This window comes from Lotus japonicus, chromosome 1 (genome assembly GCF_012489685.1).
Source record: "Lotus japonicus ecotype B-129 chromosome 1, LjGifu_v1.2".
Taxonomy (NCBI): domain Eukaryota; kingdom Viridiplantae; phylum Streptophyta; class Magnoliopsida; order Fabales; family Fabaceae; genus Lotus; species Lotus japonicus.
Genome location: NC_080041.1, coordinates 17,685,101 through 17,696,742, shown reverse-complemented (window position 1 = coordinate 17,696,742; position 11,642 = coordinate 17,685,101).

Sequence of the window (11,642 nt, the reverse complement as noted above, 5' to 3'; positions counted from 1 at the left end):
CATTCCGAGATGCATGTTATGCTTTGGGATTGCTAGCTGATGACAAGGAGTTCATAGATGCAATTAAGGAATCAAGCGAGCTAGGTTCTGGTCACCAATTAAGATGGTTATTCGCTACTTTGCTATTCATGTGCACAATGAGTATACCAGACTTGGTTTGGAATGTTACATGGAGGTTACTTGCTGATGGAATCTTGCATGAAAGAAGAAGAAGACTTCAAATACCAGGTTTTTGAAAAATTATAATTTCATTTGCTTTAATTTTTTTTATAAAATTCAAATTTTAGTAAATGATAAAAACATTAATACACCTAATTAATGGTTTAAAAATTCATTAATTATTAGTCAATTAATAATAAAAACATTAACTACAAAAAATCCGTTCCTTAAAAATAAATGAATTTTACACACCTATTTAATGTGTTTAAAATACATTAATGTTGACTTTAAAAAACATTAATATTAGTTAATGATCAAAACTTTAATTTCGAATATTCTGTTACGTTTAAAAAAACGGTTTTAAATATCATTTTTAATGATTTTAATTCAAAATTATAATACACATTAACTCCTTTATTGATTACATTTAAAAAAACCGCGTTTATAATTGATTGTCATTTAATGTTAGTAAATACATTAATATGTATATATATATATATATTCAACAAAATTACGTATACATTAAATTAATTTGATTTACAACATTCAAATTTTAGTCAATGATAAAAAACATTAATAAACCTATTTAATGATCTTAAAAATAATTAATTATTAGTCAAATAATAATAAAAAACTAATAAAAAATTTCCGTTCATTAAAAAGAAACGTATTTTCAACACCTATTTATTGTGTTTAAAATACATTAATGTTAGTCAATGATCAAAACTTTAATTTCGAATATTCTTTAACGCTTAAAAAAAGGATTTTAATACTCAAATTTTAATGATTTTAATTCAAAATTATAAATACATATTAACCGGTATATTTTTCGTTTAAAAAAACCGCGTTTATATATAGTTGATTGTCATTTAATGTTAGTAAAAACATTAATATATATTAAATGATAAAAACAAAAAAAATAATCAATTTACTTTCAAAAAAAAGGGGGAAAAAATAAAAACACTAATAGCTTGGTTTTTAATAAATTGATGTTACTCAATTAATAAAAACATATTCATTTCCTTTTTTATAAATATTACCATATTTAATACACGTTAGGGACGGTATTTTAAATACTTTGATTTTTATTCATTGATTTTTACACAATGCCATAAAGAATAAACACTATATCTCATTCATTAAAAAAATTTAAATATACCTATGTATTAATTTTTTACTACATTACTTTTTACTGAACTAATATTTACACGCAGCTACTAATTTTAAAATGGATTAATGATAAATTGTTTCATGGGCAATTAAAAATCAACTTTTACAATTTTTTCAGGACTAAATATTGAAGATGACCAGTTGCAAAATTTATGTTTGGCTGAGATAGAGAAAATACTTCAAAGAAATGACAAATCTCTAAAAGAACATAGTTGTCTGCCCTATCCAATTTTTGATGATGTGGCTACAACAAAGAAGAAATGACAAATAAACATACATCCTATCTAACAATGATGACAACAAAACAGAAGGGTGTATATGACAACATAATGCAATCGGTGTTGTCTGATAGTGGCAGATTTTTCTTTTTGTATGGATATGGAGGAACTGGCAAAACTTTTGTCTGGAATACATTATCTGCAGCAATCCGTTCAATGGGTATGATTGTTCTGAATGTTGCTTCAAGTGGAATTGCTTCTTTGTTGTATCCGGGTTGTAGAACAGCATATTCTAGATTTTGCATTCCATTGCAGACCGATGAAACAACTACTTGCAACATCAAACAAGGTAGCTTAAAGGCAAATTTACTGATCCTTGCCAAATTGATCATTTGGGATGAAGCTCCTATGTTAAATAAGAATTTTTTTTAGGCACTTGATAGGACTTTGCGCGATATCATGAGACAGGAAGATGAAAGCAACATGGACAAATCATTTGGCGCTAAGGTTGTAGTTCTTGATGGTGACTTCAGACAAATTCTTCCAGTCATTCCAAAAGGTGGAAGACAAGACATTGTATCTGCTACAATAAATTCTTCTGATCTTTGGAAACACTGTAAAGTTTTAAAGCTCACTAGAAACATGAGATTAAGCACATCAGGTTCACCAGAGCTTGCAACAGAAATAAAATAATTTGCTGACTGGATTCTCAAAATCGGAGATGGTGATTTCGAATCAAATGAGCCTGGTGAATCAGATATTGAAATTCCTGAAGATCTTTTGATACAGGATAATGAAAATCCACTTCTTGACCCGGTTGATTTTGCATATCCCAATTTGGTGCAGAATATGAAGACTGAATTTTTTTTGGAAGAACGATGCATATTGTGTCCTACATTGGAATGTGTTGAGAAGGTTAATTATTTTATTCTTGATTTATTACCAGGTAATACAACAGAGTACTTAAGCTCAGATAACACTTGAAAATCTGACGAGGACACTAAACTACAGTCAGAGTGGTTTACTACATAATTCTTAAATGATATTACATGCTCAGGAATACCAAATCACAAAATAACATTGAAGGAAGGTGCTCCGATAATGCTATTGAGAAATATAGATCAAGCAGTCGGTTTATGCAATGGGACGCGACTAATATTGGCTGATCTTGGAACAAATGTTATAAAGGCCAGTGTAATAACATGAACCAACATTGGAGAAGACATTTTTCATTCCAAGAATGGACATGGTTCCATCTGACTCAGGTTACCCGTTTAAGTTTGAAAGACGTCAATTTCCGATCAGTCTATGCTTTGCAATGACTATAAATAAAAGTCAAGGTCAGTCATTGTCCCACGTTAGCCTATATCTTTCTCGCCCGGTCTTCACGCATGGCCAACTGTACGTGGCTCTCTCCAGGGTAAGATAAAGAAAAGGACTTAAATTATTAGTGCTGGATGAGGAAGAAAAAGTGACAAAAACTACTAAGAACGTAGTTTACAAAGAAGTGTTTGACAATATATGAAATTTGTATTTTATCTTTTTAAAAGTATGTAATCAAATTTTTTAATTTCAGCAGCATAAGAAATTACAATTTGTTTTTATTCAATATTTTTTCACCATTTGTTCTGTGATATAGACAGTACGAAAATATTTAAAATTAATGTCATCACTCTATAAAGTCTTCAAATAGTATACGAAATAACCCTAAACGTGAGTCTTTAAATCAGAATACGAAATTAACCAAAAATAAATACTAATAAATTATTCATACAGTTAAAGTAGAAATAATTTGAATTTTCAAAAAACGAAATCAATGCATAATGAAATTTTACGTATTCTAATTAAAACTGAGATTTTAATCTATGAATTGACATTACCATTAAAACAGATGTTATGGGTGAAGTAACGCACGTCGGAAATTACAACGGATTTGAGCGGAACTGAGTCCACACGCAGAGCATAGACATTGAAATTGAATCTCAAGGGTAAGTTTGCTCTTATCAATAACAAATTAATATTATTAATTTCTCTAAATTCCTACGAAAGAAAATTAACAACTTTTATTTAATTTTTTCCCAGCAAAAAAGTTAAATGTTTTTTATACGGCCAATTTGTCGACGAATTGGATGCACTTCTAAATTCAGAAGACAACAAACATGTTGTTATTATCATATTGTTGGGAGTAGTTAGGGGTGAGCAGAAATTTCGAACCCGACCGAACCCGCTCTACCCGTTTCAAAAATCATGTCCGCGGTCGGGTCGGGTCGGGCCACGGGTACAGGCGAAATTGGCTGGCGGTTACGTGCGGCTACAGTCGATCGGAATCGGTGGGAATTTTGGATTCCGTCGATACCCGACCCGAACCGACATAGCACTGCAGATATGATTATCAGTATAGTAGGACCATCTGAAAGACTGAAATCTCGTGAGGAGGCTCCCTAGCCACTCAAACTCTGAGTATCTGACATTTCAATTACCCTCTCTCTCTCTCTGAAATTTAACCCTAGAATATAAGCCAATTCAATTCACTCTCCCTCCATCGTTACCCTAGCTCGCCGCTGCTGCGCTGCATGTCTTCGTCCCTCTCCCTCCATCGTTCATCCACTCTCCTCTCTGGTAAGACATCTTCTCAGCTCTCACCATTGTTCTCACTTCTCTAATTCTCCTCTCTCCATCTTCTTTCTCACTGAAATATGCTTGAAATTGAAACCCGTCCCCTTGTTCCTACTGAAATCTGTTTCTATAATATGTTAATATTTGTATGGTTCATGTGATTAGGAGGGTAACCGAAGCAAGGGCTAAGGATATCATCTTTTGACTGAAGACTTCATACTTCTGAGTTCTGAGAGCACTTTGTCTGGTATTTTTTAAGATCCTTATTTCATATTTTTATTGGGTATTCTTTGTACTGTAGGTTTTATTTTGGCTGTGATAATAAGTGTTTTGGTTGTGATAATGTGAGTTTGCTTTGGTGCTCCATGAATTTGTGAAATTTGATGGCTAATTTGATGGCATGTATTTTGTTCAAAAGCTAATTTTGTGTCATGTATTCTGTAATTTATTCTTCAGCTTCTAGTTTTACAATCATTAAATATTAAAGTCATTCATTTACTTTGATTTCTTCTTTGTCATAGAAATGAAGAAATCTAGGCAGCGTTTGACGGCACCAATGCCTTTACCAACTGAAACCGATAATCCCCCAACTGCTACACAGCCATCCAATTCCACCCTAGCTGAAGGAGGTGCTTCTGGTGGAGATCAGCCTTCTACTCAACAGAAGCAAACATCTACTGCTGAAGCTACGATAACTGATCCCGCTCCTAAAAGTAAAAAGAAGCGAAGACAAAATGCTAGTGGCTCTCGGAAGTCTTCTTCTATATGGGATCACTTCACCCATGTACCTGATATTGAGGTTGATGAGACGACTGCAGCTTGTAATTATTGTGGTAAGAGGTATTTAGCTGATTCTAAGCTTCATGGTACATCAAACTTGTGGGCTCATTTGAAAGTTTGTGTTAAGTATGCATATGCAATCAGTCATGATTCTAGCCAAACAGTCCTTGCATTTACCCCTGGTATGACTGGTGAGTTGACAGCTGCAAGCCTTAGATATGATGCGGAAACATGTAGGAAAGCTGTGGCCATGTTTGTCATCTTAGATGAACACCCTTTTAGTGTAGTTGAGGGTATTGGTTTCAAATTACTCATTAACAAAATTCAGCCCCAAATGACTGTCCCTTCTAGATTTACTGTGACTAGGGATTGTTACCAACTCTACCTTGATGAAAAAGTGAGGTTGAGAGGTTTTTTTAAATCTAATTGCAATAGGGTGACACTCACAACTGATTGCTGGACATCAATCCAAAACCTCAGTTATCTAACTCTCACTGCACATTTTTGTGTGGTGAATGGTGATTATAGAACTTAATTATCGTTGCTCTCCTATAATATCTTTTAATCCATTTAGCTTACTCAATCTTGCAGGATTTGGTTGGGTTCTTGTGTGTGCTGATCATAGACATGCTGAAGAGGGAATCCTACATGATTTTATTTTCAGTTTTCATTCTTTATGGATATTTCAAGTCTAAAGTCTTGTAATATGATTTAAAATCTAAACTTTCGTAGTAGACACAATGTTGTTAATGCCTTAATGCGCTGCTACTTGTGGCTTACTCGAAGACCCTTTTAGTGTGATTCAAGACTCAAGTTTTAGTTGTAATTTGGCAGTTAAGATACAATCCAGTTTAAGTTTATGTGAATGTTATTATTGACTATGGTTATTGAGCTTTTAAGTTCTAATAGAACCAATTTGTGATGTGTTTTACTTGGCTGGTAAAATTGATCAATAGGTTATTATTGATTTATTGGCCATTTGGCGTCTTAATTAGCTTTGTGATGTTTTATTGATGTTAGGCTTATTGTTGGTGGGCTTATTATTGACCCACGTTTTATAAAAAAAAATCTCATTTTTCCTTCAAAAAAAAAAACTGGCCAAAAAAAGTCCAACCCAGTTAAGGCCCAAACCGTCCAAACCGAACCGACTAAACTGCCTAACCGTTATAAACCGACCCGACCAAACCGATTTGGCCCACGGTCGAAATCGGTCCAAATTTTAAGCTGTTCGGTTCTTGGCGGTTGGGTTAGATTGGACCCGAACCCGACCGAACCCGACCGTTGCTCACCCCTAGGAGTAGTAACAATTCATCAAGATACATTTGATTATTTTGAGCAACGAACAAACATAAACTTCTATATAATAAATCAACATGTTCAAACTTAAACTTACAATCGATTGCTAATTTTTTTTTCACGGGAATATAAGCTAACTGATGGGTTAAACACTTAAACTGCACTAAAGTAATGTTCAATCCTGACATTCCACAAGCAGTGTCCTACAGAAAAAGGTATGTATGTACTGTGGATTTCATATTACTTTGAACAAATTTATATGACAAATAACAACATAATTTTTGTTTCTTCGCAGATTATTTGAGTGTGACGTAGTTCATACTCAAGTAATGAACGTTGTGATTGAAAGATTAAACGTTACTGAAAAAGATGAGTTTCTAACACTTTTTCCAAGCACAAGGATTAAAAATTTGGTTAAGCAGATCGGTATGTTCTCATCACTTTTAATTTAATTTATTAGACATTGCTTTTTTATAAATAAAAAAAAAAGACATTGATTTTCATTCAACGTTTTAATTAAATAAATAATTACCTATTATATTATTAAATTAGTATTAATGAATAAATTATTAAATTAGTAAATAAACATATGATGTTAGGATTACACTAAACAAAAATGTGTTTTTAATAAAAAGGCTAAAAAGCATTTTTGGCCCCTGATGTTCCAAGTTTGTGCAAATTCTGCCCCTATCTATTTTTGTCGATGTTTCTACCCCTCATGTTTTCATGGGGTTATAGATTTTTAAACACTAACTACAAAATTAAATACTTATTAAACTAAATTAATAATCACATATTATAGGAAATTAATAACATATTAATAATAGGATAAAATATCAATTAATTAGACCATAAACTCTTATACTCTTTCATTGAATTTAATTGCTTTAAATTCATAACGTCATAATAGGAAAAAAATATTTTGATACACGTTTTGAACATTTTTAAAAAAGATTAATTCAAAGTCAACAGTTAAAACAACAACTACTATATTCAATTCTTAAAAAAAAAACGTTTTTATTGTTTTGTAAAAAAAATGCTGGAACACTTATTTAATGTTTTTTAAAAAACTTAAATTTTAATAAATTGAAAAAAAAAATCTTTAAAAATATATATCGTATTTAAAAAGGAAATAAAAAAGTTCAGCAACTTAAAGGTCTTTTAACGAGTATATTAATTATCATTTAATAAATATAAAAACTCTTATATAAATGTATTTAATGCATCTTACATAGAGTGTTTTATATTCAGTTATAAAAACAGTAGACACTATAATCCCTCCTTTTATAAAAATAAAGTTTACACTATACCAATTTAATTACTTTTTCTATATATAAATTATTTTCTTAAAAAATAACAACAAAATCAAGTACAATCATTTCTCATTTAAAAAAACATGTTACTGAGTATGTACATTTAAAAGTATTACATTTACATATGTTATTATCACTATTAATCTAACAATAAGTTGTAACTACAAATTTTTCTTTTTGCATTTTATTCATTTCTTCAACGTACAATATTCATTATATATGCCGCGATTAAGAAAATTGAGAGCACAAATGATTGGTATTGCAATGACTGTGAATGTCATTCAGCAGCATACTCCGACGGAGCACAATATTATTGTGAAAAATGTAACAAGCATATCACTCCTACCATACAATAATCTCCAGATTGCATAAATAGATTAATTTGTATAATATTCAGTTTATTTAATTATTAATGTTTGCATCAGGTACAAATTGTTGCTTAATGTTGTTGATAATAGTGGATATGCAACGTTTACCGTTTCTGATCACGAAGGTTGTTATCTGATAAACATAAAAGGCAACGAGATATTGGAAAAAATGGAAAAGGTAAACATAGTCATGTCAAAAAAAGGTACATATTCATTGCTCACTTAACTCATAATATACTAATTTTTTCATTTTAATTTAAATGCAATGTAGACCGACTGCATGGAACACCCCTCACAAGAAATTTTAGATTTAGTGCATAAGGAATTTCTTTTCAAAGTTGAAGGGAAGGATAGATGCGGAAGGTGGTTTAAATCAGCATTTAACGTCTTGAAAATTTACAAGGACCCACAAATAATTTCAAAATTCAAAACAAAGGTAAAATTTTAAACTCTTATTGCTAAATAATGATTATTTATATCTTCATCATGATTTTTTATATTTCCGATTCAAATGTAAAATCTCTGACTGAGGTATTGGTCATCACTATTGTAAAATAGGTTTGTTTTAGACATTGGTCATCACTATTATAAAATAGGTTTGTTTTGCAGACAATCACTAAAAGTGGTAAACGAAACACACCTCCAGCTATAGTTGAAGACTCCAACACACATATTAAACGTCGTTCAGACGATGATTCCATAATAGAAATTGTTGGAAGTAAAGATGCAGAAATGTTGAAAAAGATCAAGGTTTCAAAGAATTAATAGCATTTCCTTAAGATTGTTTACAAATAAATAGCCTTTGTGCTAAAATTTCACTTTTATGTCTTTACCCACGTTGACAATTCTTTTTTTGGTAAATTGACCTCGGTGGTCACTTTCAAACATTTTAACTTTTTTTTTCTTCGTATATTGACCATGTTACTAAAATATTCTATAAATCGTTTTATGTTTGTAAATCTTCGTGCATAAGCCAATTTAAATGTGTTTTCGACCCTTAAACACATTACTTTGCAAAAAAAACACCTACAACACAAATGTGCAAAAAACGAAAAAAAAAAACATACCTATATAGAATAAATAAAAAAAGATATTAATTGTTCAATAAAAATAAAAAAAATCCAAAATTAAATTCCCCGTGCAAGGCACGGGTTAAAAACTAGTTTACGAATATTTACTTAATTAATTTAAACTGATTTTCTCTCATTTTTGAACCTATTTACTGTTTTTAAATAAATCATACCTCAGAACAAAATAGTTAACAATCAACCATATATAACAATTTTTTTTTTTGTTACAAATGGAAAATAAAGAAAACAACCAAACTAGCTAACTACATCCTGACAAAATAAGGACACTATAGTCAGGGACGGATCCATGTTGTTTAACATGGGTCAAATGCCCCTATGCGATTTTGATAAAAGTTACTAATCTATATATATATATGTAAAGCTCACTTGAGCTTTTGCATTAAACTCATTAGCAAAGAGTATTAAATGCATTAAACCATATAATTCTCAAATTAAAAACTAAAAAAAATTATTGTCAATATTAAAAATTAATTTTGTTAAAAAAACTGAAATTTTCTTTAGTTTTGCATTTGACAAATATTGAAAATTAAAATTAGTTAATAATAAAATAATATTTTTAATAAATAATGTAGATAAATAGTTTTAAAATTAAAAAGCGCCGCTAAAATGAATTTAAAGTTAACTATAACATATATGTGCATTATTGAAAAAATATCTAATAATAATTTTGATCTATGATATATTAGTAAAAACTACTTATCCATGAGAGGGTTGTTCTCATGAATCATTTTCTATTAATAATATTCATATTTTGTTGTAAAAAAAAATTACTTAAGGAAGCATAATAGAGATAAATAATAATGGTCAAAGTTGAATAAATGTTCGTTGTGAGAGGCATATCCATTTAATGTGATCGTAGAACCTCGAGAGATTATAAGTCTCTTGGCTATCGGCTTTGAGAAAACATTCGGAAACCAAATAAGTTAAATAAATTTAAATTCGCTTGATAATATTTTAAGCTATTTATGTTATCACTTATCATAATTCTAAAATTTAAAATTAATTTATTCTTCTTGACCTTGACAAGTCACAACAAATGACTTTCTTCGTAAAAAGTTAGATTGGGCGAGCCCCCCACACCCTATAGGAACTTGCCCAGGGACGAACAAGACCTAAAAGAGAGGAACTCGCTAGGGGCGAGAGAAAGGACTTAGGAGATTAGGGACCCCCTTAGGGCAAGCGCCAGGGGCGGTTGATGTATGTAAGGGAGTTGGGCCGAGTGAGGTACGACCCAACAAGCCCCATTAGTGGCAAAGTTAGGGTTTCATGTAACCTCTATAAAAGGGGACTTTATGATCATTGCAAAGGATCATTCGGCATTTATTCTAAAGGATTAGGCTATTACTAGACTTTTATTTCATGACACTAGCACTTAACATTTTTTTACGTAATTTAAATATTTCAAATTAACTTAATAATTTTTCATAAATTTTTTTATTTCTAAAAATCATTTCTATGCTAATAATTAAATATCAATAATAAAATTTGAGTAATATTAATTATTTATACAAAAAAATCTAATAATATTTATTGAAATGTCTTAACACAGTTTATTTACAATTATAATTAAAAAATATTTATTTATTTATTTAAACTATAATAATGTATATATAATGTTTAAAAATATTGTAAGTAAACCCGTGCAACGCACGGGTATAATATCTAGTAATATAGTAAAATATTCAGGTATTAATTATTATACTATCCAGTAACTAATAATGCCCCCACTAAATAAATGGAAGTATAATACTTAGAGATCTTTTACCCACACAACAATACATTTAGAAATTTGCCTCCCACCCACCCATGTTCATTTACCTTCTTATGTTTTTAGTTTAACAAATTAATTACTCAATTTTTTGAAAACCTTAAAATATGACACCTTCTTGTACAATGCCTCTGGTTTTTTCTACTTTCCTCTCTTCTCCTTCTTCCTCTTACCTTCTTAAATTCTAAAAAATATATAATGTTTGAAAAGAGAGGTGCTGAAGTACAAACGTGAATGAACAAAGTATTGATGAAATAAGTCTCACATTAGAAAGATAATCAAGAGTTGAGTAATTTATAAGTGGAATGACTCACTCACACATTGCTTTAATGTTTTGTGATATGTTTATAAGATGATGTTCAAATCACTTGTTCTAATTAGAATAATGTATTTGGTGAACTCCCAAACTTTCTCTTTAGCCATTAGTGTAAGATCAAGTTTTGATCGTGTAGTACAACTCTATGATTTGATGATTACAAGTTAACATTTTAGTATGAACAATTATGGTACTCTAACGTGTTTTTCTGAGTGTGCTATTTACAGGCTCTGACCTCAATTCAAGCTCACACAAATCAGAAGCACTGTGCATAAAGAGTGACCCAAGCAACGCTTTCGCAACATCTATGTTCACTCTGAACAGTAGAAATGCTTCAGAAGATCTGAAGTCATACAAGCTCTGATATGGACTCAGTCACTTGAAGTTCTGAAGATCCAGAAGTTCTGACAACCAAGAAACTCTGAAGGGTCAGATGTTCTGATGGTGTAGAAGACTCTGAAGATTCAGAAGCTGGATAGTGGAAACTCTGATGTCCAGAAGCAAGAGGACTCTGAAGACCATGTACTTCCCTTTGAGTTCAGAATCA